This window comes from Schistocerca gregaria, chromosome 11 (genome assembly GCF_023897955.1).
Source record: "Schistocerca gregaria isolate iqSchGreg1 chromosome 11, iqSchGreg1.2, whole genome shotgun sequence".
Classification (NCBI taxonomy): Eukaryota; Metazoa; Arthropoda; class Insecta; order Orthoptera; family Acrididae; genus Schistocerca; species Schistocerca gregaria.
In genome coordinates this window covers 108936666-108951293 of record NC_064930.1, presented here as the reverse complement: position 1 = coordinate 108951293, position 14628 = coordinate 108936666, and the positions used below count along the sequence as shown (strand labels likewise).

Below are 14628 nucleotides of genomic sequence, written 5' to 3'. Positions count from 1 at the left end.
AACAGCACATGAACCACCACACCTTCTGCCACTAGACCCGGACCCCGACCCAGTGTTAACTCCCACACACCGGCACAACCTAAACATTGCACAGCCAAAGGCCAGGAAGCAGAGCAAACTGGTCACCCACTTATTTAAAATCACAGTAACTAAAACATTAACGTTTCACATTGTCAACCAGCCAAGTACTTATCGTCTGAGTAATTGTGTACCAAATATATCAAAAATTTAGCTATATTCCAAACTTCTCTCTGTTAACGTAAGTCTAGCTTTTAAATCTTATTGTCAATCACATCACAAAATTGTAGTATGCCTTAATTCTTATTGTCAATCAAATCACATTGAGCCGTGGCGCGGCTCTCAGGCGCACGACGCTATCGATGACTCCTCTGGTTGAGAGGGTCCTAACGGGGGAGTTAGTGCGAGTACGGGAGTCTGGGACCAACGGCCATACCATGTTTAATACACTGGTTCTCGTCCGATCACCGAAGTTAAGCAACATCGGGCGAGGTTAGTACTTGGATAGGTGACCGCCTGGGAACACCGCGTGCTGTTGGCTCCCCTTCATTTAAGATAACGATCAACCCGACGAAGACGGCAGCCGTTCTGTTCACACGGAGGAAACCAGTTCTGAACGACAGACTCCAAATAGCTGACTAATTTATCCCATGGTCGCCGGGAGTGAAGTACCTCGGTGTCTACCTTGACAAAATACTACTCTTTACGCAGCATATTGACGACAAGAAGACGGCAGCCCAGAAGATGGCCAGGTCGTTGATTCCGTTCCTGAAGAGTAAGGATCTCAACCCTATAACTAAACTCCAATTGTATAAGGCAGCGGTGGAACCCACAATTTTGTATGGCTCCACCTCGTGGGGAACTACGTGCGTCTCAAACTACAAACTCCAAGCGCTGCAAAACATTTGCTAACGATGGATCATAGGAGCTCCATGGTGGCAAGAAACGTCGACATCCGCACCGCACTCCACGAGACCACTATACAAGAGAAGGTCCATGACAAGGCTCTACGAGTTTGACAACATCGATGCCCTTAGGGACGAAGTTAGACAGTTAAAATCGGTAGGAACGGTAAACCCTGCAAGATGGCACAAGTATAGAGTTCCGAAGTCAATGACGTTTCACCCCCCCCCCCCCCCCCCCCCCCATAGGCAGTGTCAGAACACGAGGAAGCAGTCACACATAACAGCCTTGATACATTTCACCCTCCACATCACCAAAGACAGCAGGCTAAAGGACCCATTGCGTGCCCAAGCCTAATTGAATGCGTAATAAATAAAGTGTTTTCCTTTTATCCTTACATCCCCTAGAAGAATAAGTCATCAACGATGATCTCTTCAGTCCACACTACACACTATATTTAAAAAAAGTCTGGGGCGCACAGCAGGGGAGAACGGACATTGCGGCCGCACTCTGATGCGACGAGAGAAGCGTTGTCGTGCACGGCCGAGAAGGGAGCGTCGAGCGAGGCGGCAGTCGCATCGCTTTGCGGGGGACAGAGAGCTGCGGTAGTCCGGCGAGCAGACGCCAGCTCCGGGAGGTGTGCTCCGGTTTGTGGACGTGACCTGGGTCCTATTTTGGCACCGTATAGTTTGCTCGGTACGCATCTGCTGCTCCCTTTATGCCCACGTGTGTTGTTCTGTCCGTATGTGCACTGAAAAGGTTACGCTCCGGCTGGAACAGTGGCTTGTGCTTTACGTTCGTGCACCCTGACGCATTTGTTTGCTGCAGACAGCTGCAATTACAGAGATTTTTTCTTTTTTTTTCGTCGCGATTGTCTTAGCCCGATGGTTCCCAGTATGCGAGAACAAGACAGCTAACGTGTGACCTGTTGTTTTGGGTTTTGGAGCCCTGTTTGGGCAACCTAGTTATCACGCACACAAATGTATTGCTGCCGAGCGAGGTTAGCCCTAATCTTGTGAAACTGAGCTTTCAGTGACTGGCTCGTCTGGAAATTAATTACTATAACCTTTGTGGTGTGTTTTTGCTTTAAATGGTGAATTTCTCGTCATTCATTTTAATAACTGTAGGATAGCATGGTCTTTAAGGGCTTGGGAATCGAGACTGTATTTTTGGCAACTGTTTAATTTGATTTCTTGTTTAGAGGTCCGGTGAAAACTTATGCCAAGTTTACTAATTTCCGCCTGTGGTCCGGAAGTTGGTCTGAAGGTAAATCCGTTGGTAAATCTTTACTGGACCTAACTATTAACTGATCTTGCGTTGAACTAATGCCATTATTAAATCGTTTCTTGTGTGCTATAAGTTGTATTACCATAGACGAGGAGACAGGGCGCATTCTGTGGTGGAGGGGTAGGCACGGTTGCCGCTTTGCGCGTGGCCTCTTTGTCGCTCGCTATCGCTTCCCGCGTCTGTACGGGCGGCGTGGGATCTGTTTGCTCGCGGTTGTATGGCCGCTAGTCAGCTGTGCCTGCTCCCGCTTCAGGGGACTGAGTCAGTGTTACTCCTGTGTTGCTGTCGGTCGCTTACCGAAACGCCAGCCTGTTTTAGCACGGTGGCCACTGGGCCGTGGCGATGTCGGGTGATGACCGGCGGTGGGGCGGTCGTCCGCTCTGAGTGGCTTCCGTCGCTTCGACTTGGCAGTTACCTTCTGGTTAAGCAGATCAAACTTGTTTATTTGCTGTAAATTCCTAAGTAGTTAGGTCGCCGAGACGAGCCGAGCGGACGTGTTTCGCGCGCGCTCCCGTCTCTACAGTATTCGTGTCGGGTTTTTCGCGGAAAATCGCGTCAGCGTGTGCCTAAAAACAGTGCAAGGCATCGATTAAGTGTGCTGTGATATAGTGCAGTGAAATTTCCTCGCGTTTTACGGGGGAAAAGGTGCTAAATGTGACGTCGCATCTGCACCCATTGGACTACAGTGGACCTCTTCAAAGGTATTTCCACCTTCAACTAACACTCGACAAACATTACTAACACCCCTAGGAACAATTGACGTTACTAACGTTACTAACCATAGCTTGTGAAGTGTTGGAAAAACCACGAACGGAAAAGTTCACGTGTGGCGAGTCAAGACCATAACATATGGCAGGAGTGTTTTCTGCTCTAGGATGATGAAAGTCTACCAAAAGCGAGTCTAAGACATACGACAGTGTAGCAAAGCTCCTGCAAAAGTTTCGGTTCGGTAATTATAATATTAACGGATTTAGCAGAAAACAGTTTTGACAAACACGAAAGACACAAACCGATATACCGAACACAGTGACGGAACGCAAGTCCCATAAGTAGAACGCCGGGCGCTGGCAGAGGCGCGCTGCGTGCAAGTTCCGAAAGTGGGCTATAGTGCGTTGGCCGACGCGTGCCCGTGTTGCTAAGCGCGACACGTAGTCCTGCGCCCAGCCGCGGGAGGCAGCAGCGCACGGGAACTGCACAACTGCACAATCGGCATCTATTCACGCGCGTGAACTGCGTGGCCGACTGCCGAGCGAAGCCAGACCGCGAGGCGCAGTATCAGCTGGCCCGCGCGTGCGTGACCACCTTATCCGCACTCAGCAGCGCAGCACGACGTATCGCTTTTGGCGCATCGCTTTAGCACAGCGCCTTGGCATATCGCTTTGGAGACTTTTTTTTTTCTTTTCTTTTCACCGCCGGCCATGTAACAGTGTAGCGCCCTTGCGGCAACCGAGTAGTCACCACATAAACACGCAACCCTGGATCGAGTACGACAACTTAGTGGTGCAAGCACCACACCGACATCGACATCGACAAGAGAGCCACCTGGCAGGGCAAACATCAGTAACAAAGTGTCGCAAATAGGCATGGCGTCTGGTATTCACGAATATGCCGTCATGTCGCCGAGCCAAAAGATCGCTGCAATTGACGAGCTACTGAATGACATTGCAGCGGAACTGAAGGCTAAACACGTGTCTAGTAGTGTACTGAACACAATACGGAATAAAATATTCCCGTTGGCATTTCAACTTACGTCAGCAGAAGCCAAGGTCGAACTGCTGCAAGAACAGAATAAAGATCTACTGCGAGAATTGCAATACTCAGCAGATCCAGTAAAGGACCTACGCATTGAGACACTCACCGAACAGGTTAATAAACTAGGAGGAGGTCAACTCCAAGCTTGTTGAAATAAATCAGGAACTTAGAGACCAGATCAGGGAACTGACAGGGAAAGTCACTGAACAAGCGCAGCAACAGGCCAAAACATTAACATATGCTGCAGCTCTATCCACCGCACCCAAAGAACATAAACGCATTGAGGCGGCCAAAGCCAAACAGGCAACAACATTGTTCATAAAATCAACAAACAATCAAGACACAAAAACAGTACAACAAACACTGACACAAAAAATAAACCCAAGACGTGATAACTTACATATAAAATCGATAAGAAACACGAAGACAGCCGTTATTGTCGAAGCAGCAACACAGGAGGACTGCCGTAAAATCATAGAAAAGACGAAAGACATAGAGAACATTGCGTGTGAAGGGCCTAGAAAACGGCAACCTCTGGTGATAGTCCACCGAGTTACAGACACTATCTCAGATAGAGAATTTCTGAACTGTCTGTACGAGCAGAACCTCAGCGACGATCTCACAAAAGACGAATTTGACAGAGAAGTCAAAATCAGATTCCGCACAGGTCCAAAAGGAAAGGGATATAACCATCAGGTGTTGGAGGTTACACCCAGAATTTATTGGTATCTCACTAAAAAAGGAAGGGTGTACATAGACTTTCAATCATTAACCGTCAAAGACTTTACCTCCGTAAGCCAGTGTTACAATTGTTGTGACCTAGGCCACACAACCAAAGCTTGCGCAGACACAAGTGCGACCTGTTCAAGGTGTGGCAAGAAGGGTCACAAACGCGCAGAGTGCCGTGCATCAGAACCCAGCGATTGTATTCCCTGTAGGAATAGAAACAGAATTTGCAATAAGAGTAGGGGTGGGGTCTGCCAGACCTACAAACAACTGCTTGACAGACTAATTGACAGCATTGACTATGGCAACTGAACACCCTCCTGCGTCAACTGACCTGCTCCACAAATTACACCCTGCTAAAACGAAGTCATACAAGTCACCTTCGACAAAAAACCGAAACCACCTACGTGCAATACTCTGGCGTAAGAGGCAAAAACTGTTACCAGACGACTACCCCAACAATGGATACATCCCAGGCTTGATGAACAGTACAAACCTGGAAGACAGCCTTCACGCAGTTACCGAATACATTGACGATCTCACATTGACAGGACAAATAGTACCAGAACCCGCCAAACTAATTAAAAGACAGATAAGGTACTGGATGACGTTTCAGACGACCCTCATTAACAGGATAGACGAACTTGAAGACGAACTACTAAGATTAGACATGGTAACCCCATACTCCGACACTGACAGATCAGGATGCTACAACACATATGACCAACCAGAGCAACCATGCAAAACAACACCACCAACGACCCAACGAGGCCCTTCTACTCCAACGCAACGACGCACATACGATACCACGAAATGCGAAGGATATATCAAACCAGTTAAGTTCGTTTTAGGTGAGACTTTGAACCCTACCGTTATGCAAGCCAGCGAAACTGGAACTCAAACGAAAGACACAGACAAATCAGACACCCCAGGCTGCATTCAATCCAAACGAATAATAACTCACACTTACTCATCGGCAGAGGAAGAAGATGACGTCTATCACTGCCCCTACGCCAGAGATTGTAGCGTACACAAAAATGATCCACCAAATCCCAATGCCAATCTTGAACAGGCCACAGCACTGACCGACACCGCAAATGACACGCATAAAGTCGGGGCAACAACCGCAACTAAAGCTGACAGTGCGCATATCATACTCAAAGCTGATACGACCGATGCAAATAATGACGAAGAGCAGACCTGTGAGAACCAACTCGTGTCAGACCGAATTAGAACTAAGGTACACTCACCCAACACATCTAAAACACAACAAGATAGCACAAATGAAACACACAAAAAACACACAAAAATAATCACAGCCTTCAAGAAACTAAACCCACGTAATAAACCTAAACAGCCTAAGAGAGTTAAAAAAGTGAGAGCGTGTGACGACCAACCGCGGCATATTTTTATTTTTTTTTTATTTTTTTTTAAACTTTCATTCCTTCGCCAGATGGGTGAAGGCGGGCTCATGGAGGACTTAATGTCCTTTGGAGCCTTAGCTTATACTTATGGTTTGCTGTTTTGGCACTGTTTATTTTCAAGTATGGTAGGGTACTTCCTAACATATAATCTATTTATGTATGTAAAGATTTTTCCTGGATGGGGGATATACACGACTCTGGCATTCGCCTTACAGCTGAGGGAAACCCCCTAAAACCTCAGCCAGGGTCGGGTGTCGGTCCTATTTGTTTGTATTTCTTTGCTTTTTTTTTAATATATATATATATTTTATATTTCATTGCTCTGTAGATGTTGTGGTAGCTGTTTTCCTGTTGTGATTTGTGCTAGTTCTTTGTGTTTTTTGGGGAAGATTTTCTCCGTTGCTATTGCTGTTAATTCCGGTGGATATGGGTACTTGTATTTTGGTAGGTTGAGTTGGAAAGGTGTTTTTATTATCAATGCTTTGATGTTTTCGTTTGTTTGTATTCTGTTATCGCCGTATGAGGCCAGTTGTTTCACAATTCTCTCTTCCATGGAGTTGGTTGTAAGTGTGGTGTGAAGCGTCGATGTCCGTTCGTAAGGTATCTTTGCTATTGTTCTTAGCATTCTTCTATCTGATGATCTGATTCTGTTGCACTGTGTGGTGTTTCCGCTCCACGCAATTGCTGCATACTCTAAAATTGGTCTTACAAACATTTTATAAATATGTAAGACTATTGGGGTAGCGGCTCCTCCGTTTCTGTGTTGCAGCATTTTTATTTTAGTCAGTTTTGTGCTAGCTATACCTATTTTTTGTGATGTGTTTTTCTCCCAATTTAATAGGTTGTCTAATTCGAGTCCTAGGTATTTTGCTGTTTTTTGTGGTTCTATGTTTTGTCCCCAGAGCGTTATTTGTATGTTGTCCGGGTTTTGTTGCTTGTTTTGCACGAGATTTCTGTGTCGTATTATTAGTAGTTGTGACTTGGTCGGGTTCGGACGTATCCTCCACGTTGTCATCCATTTTTCCAAGGTCTTGACGTATCTATTTGTTTTGTTTGCGATTAATTCTGTTGTTGGGGCTTGGCACCAGAACGCTGTATCATCGGCGTATAGTGCCAATTCCTCGTTTAGTCCGGTTGGCTTCGGGATGTCGGAAGTGTAGATGTTGTACAAAAGTGGTGATATGATCGCTCCTTGTGGTACTCCTGCTCGTGGCCTGAATTTCTCTGATGTTTTGTCTCCTACTCTTACTTTTATGTCTCTTTCGGTGATCATGTTTTTATTAGTTTTACTATTTCTATTGGGATTTGTTGTTTTATTATTTTGTTTAGTAGTCCAGCATGCCATACTTTGTCGAAAGCTCGTTCTATGTCGAGCAGTAACGTCGCTGCTACGTTTCCGTTATTGATGGCTTCCGTGCAGTTGCTGGTCAGCCTGAATATCGGATCGATTGTACTCCTATTTTTCCTGAAACCCGCTTGTTCTTCTGGTAGTAGGTTTCTTTTATCTATAAATTTTTGCAGCCTGTTGGTGAGTATGGCTTCAAAGGTCTTTCCTATTACCGGTAGTAGTGTTATGGGACGGTAAGATTTTGGGTCTTGTTTTGGTTTATTTGGTTTCGGTATCATTATTATTTGAGCGTCTTTCCATTGTCTTGGAGTTTTTTGGAGTTTCAGGGCGGCGTTGAAGAGTTTTTGGAGAGGTGGAATGATGATTTGTGAAGGTATGAGTCTGAGGTGTTGTCGTGTGATCTCGTCTGCCCCTGGGGCCGTGACTTTTCCGCTTGATATTGCAATTTGTATTTCGGTATTCGAGATTTCATTGATTAACGATGTTTGATCCTCATCGTATGTTGTGTGTCGTGTTTCTTCTAGCTTTTTCTTTGTATTCGCTTCTATTTCTTTTTCTTTTTCTCTATTAAACTTTTCGTCTTCGGGGTGAGTGTAAATTTCTTTTAGAGTTTTCATGAATGCGTTTGCTTTTGCTTGTTCACATGTGGTTATTTCTCCATCGATGACAAGTGGTGATTCTTGTTCTTGGTTTTGGCACGTTATCCTTTTGAATTTCCGCCAGAAGTCTGCAGGGTTTCTCGGGTCTAGGCTTTGGACCTTGTTGTTTAGTGTTCTTGCTCTATGTTGTCTCAGAAGGTGTTTCACCTGGTCGTTTAGCCTGTTCCATTCGTTTTTTATTGTGGGGTCGCGGTTTCTTTTGAATTGAGTATATACTTTTCTTTTCTGTTTTATAAGGTCGAGGATGTTACTTGGGATATTTGTTCTTCCTTCCACTATTCTCCTTGTTGGGGCACTGACTTCTATAGCATCGTGTATTATTGTTGTAATGTGCTTATTTACTTCTTCCATTTCGTTTTCGTTTTTGATTTCTTCATTATAAGTTGTTAGGTTTTGTTTGATATGGTTGACGAATTTCGCTTTGTCTATGTTTTTCTTATCTTTGTACGTTTTCATGTTCGGCTTTGTGCGTGTGTTATTTATTATCGTCGTTGTAGTAAATATTGGGAGGTGATCGCTTCCTATGCTATCTCCTATTTCTATGTCTCCGATGTGTCTCGCGAGATTGGCTGTATGAAGTATGTGGTCGGGAATTGAGTCACCCATGTGGTTTATAAATGTGGGGTTGTCATTTGGTATTCTTATTATATGGTTGTTTTCCTCAAGTAGTTCTTCTAGTTGCGTTCCATTTCTTGTGGTGCGTTTGTCTCCAAAGTTAGTGGATCGCGCGTTGAGGTCGCCGAGGATGATGCTGGGGCCGAGATTACAGATGTGTGTTATTAGTTCTTTTGGTATTTCTTCCGTTGGTGGTACATACATTACAGCGATGTATATTGTTTTGAACGTTCTTGATGCTATTTTTATTAATATCGCTTGGTGTTTATCGAACTGTTGTGGGATTTCTACTTGTATTGATGGTATGCTCCTGTTGAGTACGATGGCAACTCCGCCGTGTGCCCATCCTCTATGTCTGGCTTCGGTTATTATGTCCTTGCGGTAACAGGTGAAATCTAGTATATTTAATGGTGCCTGTCCTATTCTGGTTTCGGTAAGTCCCAGGATCTGTATATTCTCCTTCTTAATTATATTTTCGATGAGTGGTATTTTCGTATTGACACCATTTGCGTTCACAACGCCTATTTTTGCTTTCGTTCTATTTATTCCCGTGAACGTGCTGGTTTTTCTGTTTGCTTGCGGTCCTGTCCTTGTTCATTTTGGTAGTTGCCGGCTGGGGAGATGCTAAAGTGTATCCGGTTCCAGGCCTGTGACACGTTCATTTGGCGCCCGAAAAAGGCCCTGGATATGTCTTTCATGGCTGTTATGACTAGGTTTTTTCTGTCTGGAAGAATATTTATGAGCGCGAGTGTCGTTGCGCGGATGAAGTCCTCGCAAACTACTGCTTGTGGTGTTGTTTCTTCATCAGTTGTTCTTTTTGTAGGCTTGTCGGTGCATACGATTTTTGCTGTTGCCTCTATCGATACGGGAGCCTTCGGCCTTTTTGGGCAGTTGATGTCTGTCGACAGGTGTTCTCCATTGCAATTTACGCAAGTGGGTTTGCTGATTTCCTGTTGGCATGCCGCAATTGGGTGTTGTCCTCCGCATCTGTTGCATACTGGTTTGTTGCGGCAGTTCTCTGTTGAGTGGTCAAATGTGTGGCATTTTGCACATTGGGCTGGTTGTGGTGGGGGAACATGTGACTGTTCCACTGGATGGAACTTGCGGAATATCCTGAAATGGTTTGTTAGGAGTTCGTCTATTGTGTTTTTATTTCGCGAGATGACTCTGACTTTCTGTATTGGCTTTCCATATTCTCTTGAGATGATTCTTTTTACTTTGGTGAACTCGAGGCCCAGGTTAGTTAGCTCCTCCTCTATGTCTTTTTCAGTTACGTCGTGAGTGACCTTAGTTATCACTACACTCAGTGATGGTTCAGTTAATTGTTTGTTTTGCGTAAGTTTGTTTTGTTTGGTCAGTCTTGTTATTTTCGCTTCTGGTCTATACTGTGTCCCGATGGTTCTGCGGATGAGTGTTTCAATATCAGGGTGGAAGCTCGTGATTATGGCTGTGCGGTTTGTGTACACAGCCATGTCTTGCACATGTTGCAGCACATTTAGTATTTTCAGTTGTTCGTAAAGTGATTTCTGCGTTTCTCCTGTATTGAGATTTTCAATTTTTAGTTTTGTTTCTGTTCCCGCTAGGTTATCCTGAGGTGTGTCTGTGTGGATGTCAGCCTTTTTTGGCATTGAGTTGCGTCTTGACTTTTTGTTCTCGACTGTTTGCCAATTACTGTCCTCATCGTCATCTTCGTTTGTGTTGATGATATCGTGAATTTCCTTTGTGGGGACTTGTGTGTGTTTGTTCTCCGCGAGGTCCTGAGGTGTGCCATTTCCGTTCGCGGTTTGGGTTAGACTTTCATCAGCAGGAATTTTTCGTGCTGTGTTTTTTTCTGTGGTTGATCCCGTTTTTGTAGATTTCGCTTTTGTTTCGGATTTCTCCGTGGTGGCTTTCCTTGGCCTGGCTTTTGAGGTAGCTGTTGTTTTCCTTTGCCGCTTTCGATCTCCGGGTTGGGAGCTTTTGTCGTCAGTGGCGTCGGTAAGTTGGTTGTCCGCATTATTGGGGTCCAGTGTTATGGTGTTCGGTGGGGGCATGGCCTGTTTGTCTTGAGCCTCTATCTGTGCTTGTGTTGTCGCCATTTCGGTCGCCGGTGTGGTGGTAGTCACTGCTCCCGTTATGTTTTCGACCGTTATGATTCGTGAGTCTTGGTTCATGCTTATTTGAGCGTGAGTTGACATGTCGTATTCAGTGCCAGGTGCCGGGTCGTCTTGTTAAATGTGAGTGCCTGTTTTGTAACTGTTTGTGTGAGATCACAACCCTAATTTTGAAGCCTTTGCGCTGCAAACGCGGGCTGGTCTGTCCGCAGACAGGGCCCTGGCTTGAGACAATCCCTGACTATCGTGCGCCCTATGTTCCGGCTTTCCGAAACATCTCACCTATAATATAGTGTGGAACACGACAATTTCTCTTGCTTTTTTCGAATTCGGTAGGCGTGAGTGCGCTTACACTTGCGTGAAAGGCATTCCCGCTGTCCCTTTGTCTGGAGATCTCGAGGGAGTGCGGTTGCCGGCTGTTCCAACACCTTGTGTCAAAATAGTGATTCCCCCAGTGGTGTAAACACACCCTCAGTTCCCAAATCAACAACCGCAACGTCAACGCCATTGGAATCCCCCGCAACGACCAACATGGGCACCCATCCAGCGCTTCTCGCAGAGGCGTACAACGACTCCACTACACCACCACGGCACGACACGGCAGCGGGCACGACACCACCGCCACCACCACCACCACCACCACCACCACCACCACCACCACCACCACCACCACCAGTTTTAAATACGATAAGTTAGACCTAAATGTAAAATTAAGTAGGCTAGAAAAGAGGTACATATTAGAGACGGCACAACGGATGCTTATTCGCACCCTATATCCATATGGAGATTCGGTCTGTTTTCGTACATCGGAGCAAACCGACAGACTCATTCTCAAAACAGAAAACATTCCGACGGATCCTGACAGCCTGCTTAATCTGCTCATGCAGGTGTGCGCGCGCAGGGAGGAGCCATTCGACCTAGATAAGCTATATAAGGATCACGTTAGGGCTCATGGGAGAACATACTTCGATCATAGTCAAACTGGCAGCAAGTGCTACGCCACTGTTAAACACCCGAACTGCTGTTAGCGCAGCTTAATGCTATGCGGAGTATACTCGTCAACTCGGAGCTCCCACAAGCCCTACGTGAACTAAGAAGTGATATTCTGTGTTTACAGGAGCCATACACCAGAATAGGTCAAATCCCTAATCTCCCTCCAGGCGCGGTGACAGTTGCGGAGGGGGCGGGCTGCAAGGCATCCGTCACAATTCTAAACAAAGAAATATACCCGGTGAAAATCACAGAACTCTGTTCTGAACACCTAGCTACAGTCGAAGTCACGCACAAGGGGGATACGTGGATCATCGCGTCGCTGTACGCCCAATTCTGTCACAGCATTATACCATATGCAGACCTCATTAGAGATCTTGCAAATTATGCTGGCAACAAGAAACTACTTATCTGTGCAGACATAAATGCCAGATCCACCCTGTAGCATTCAGACAGAACTGACGACAGAGGCAGAATCATAAACGACATCATTAATGAAAATGGACTCCACATACTCAACGAAGAAGGACACCACCCGACTTACACCGGACACAACGGCTACACATCAAACATAGACATTACCATCGCCAACAATGCTGCCATTAACCATGTAAGAGACTGGACTGTACATGATCAGATCACAGCTAGCGACCACATCATCACACTAACCTTAAATGGTACATCCAACATCAACTCAGTCACACAACCCAAAAGACTTATTTAACAAAACGGATTGGAATAGGGTCAGACGAACAATACATGAGCACACATTGCACATCACCGGTAGCGTTGACTTCCGAGCACACATGCTGACGGACATCATCACAAAAATACAGAACACCTGCATACCTACACAAAGCAAGATAAAACACCAAAACATTCCATGGACCACACAATTAACGCGACTCAAACAGGACTCAAAACGTAAGCGTAAGCTTTATCAACGAGCAATCTCAGACAGAGAAAGACAAATACGACTACACGACTACCGGCTTGCCAAGGACAGGTACAAACTCGAGCTGAATAAGACCAGGAAAGACCACTGGAACAGCCATGTAGCAGCACAAACACAACTAAACATTTGGGGGGAACCATACAAAATAGTGACAAGAAAAAATAAAGAGCCCACTGGTTCTGGGAACGCTGAGACAGGAAGACGGCGCGATGACTAAGGGCTGGAGACCCACAGCGGAGTTCCTGCTAAGCAAACTCCTGCCTGATGACATCGCTGACACTGACACACCAGAACAAGCAGCACTGAGACGCGAACTCGACACAGCATACATTACACCAACTGTCGTCTGTCCTTTTGCACAGGAAGAAGTCGCGATAGCGATTTCAGAACTAAAAAACAAAAAGGCGCCAGGACCAGACGGTATCCACTCTGAGGTACTAAAACAAATTGCACCGCAGATCACCCCATATCTCACAACATTGCTAAACAACGCATTAAGGCTGGGTCGAGTGCCTGCAATGTGGAAGTCCTCGAAGGCGGTCATCATCAAAAAAGCCCCAGACAAAGACCCCTCAGATCCCAAGCCATACAGACCAATATGCCTCATCAACACACTGGGTAAAATACAAGAGAAACTACTTTGTAAACGACTACGAGCACATAGAACACTACGGGGACTAACACCACACCAATACGGCTTCAGGGAAGGGAAATCTATAGACGACGCAATAAACAGAGCACTCCAAATAGTACATAACACACCTAACAAATACACACTTGCCATTATGATAGATATATCAGGTGCTTTCGATAACCTGTGGTGGCCGGCCTTGTTCAAGAGGCTCAGACACCTGCAGGTGCCGGAATCCCTGTACAATAGCTTCATCGACTATTGCAAAGACAGGACAGTCGTTTGGCACATGGACAATCAGAAAGTAATCAAACGTATTACAAAAGGCTGTCCACAAGGGTCGATCTGCGGCCCCATCTTCTGGGACATAGTGATTGAACCGCTCCTACAGTTACTAGAGGAGCACACTTTGACAGATGGAGTTGTCGCCTACGCTGACGATCTACTCGTGGTTGTATCAGCAAATAACCGGGCCCAGCTAGAAGAAAGAGCCAATGGAACACTTCATACAATAACCAAATTGTGTGCTAAGAACAAACTAAAGATAGCAGAAACCAAAACAACATACACACTGTTAAAGGGCATCCTACGCAGGAACCCAACAGTCAAAATAGGGGACACAAACATCAAAAGACTCGCGGTTACACGCTACCTAGGAGTATACATTGACGAACGTTTGAACTTCCACGAACACATGCGAATATGCACAAACAAAGCAGAAAAGCTACTACACAAACTGGCAAGGCTAAATTCGGAACAATTTAGACTACCCCTGTCAGTCACACGAACATACCATTGTGCTCTCTTCGAGTCAGTACTATGCTTTGCTGCCAGTACATGGGCCCACAGATTGAGTGTCTCAACCAACAGAACCATCGTACGTAGAGGACAAAGAAGTGTTTTACTTCGATTAACTGGGGCCTTCAACACAACGTCAATTGATGCACTATGTGTGGTCACGGGAATCTTCCCAATAGACATCACAATCAGGTACCGTGCAGCAATGTACTGGCTTAGGATGGGGAGAAAAGACCAGGTTCGGCAGATCACTGGTGTACCGATTGATTCAACGCGCCAACTTAAAACATGGCGAGTGGATACCTGGCAGAGCGAGTGGGACAACAGCGATAAGGGCCGCCGAGTATACAACTTCTTCCCTGACATCCGGGAAAGACTAAAACTGAAACATATCGATCCCAGCCGCGGTATGGTACACTTCATCACAGG

The 14628-nt window shown here is 45.7% G+C and overlaps 1 non-coding gene across 1 annotated transcript; it reads left to right on the top strand.

The window, feature by feature from the left end:
• The first annotated feature begins 440 nt into the window (after positions 1–440).
• Positions 441–559, top strand: LOC126295543 (5S ribosomal RNA). The gene has a single exon (XR_007552506.1). It is a non-coding gene; the product is annotated as a 5S ribosomal RNA (ribosomal RNA).
• Positions 560–14628: the final 14069 nt, after the last annotated feature.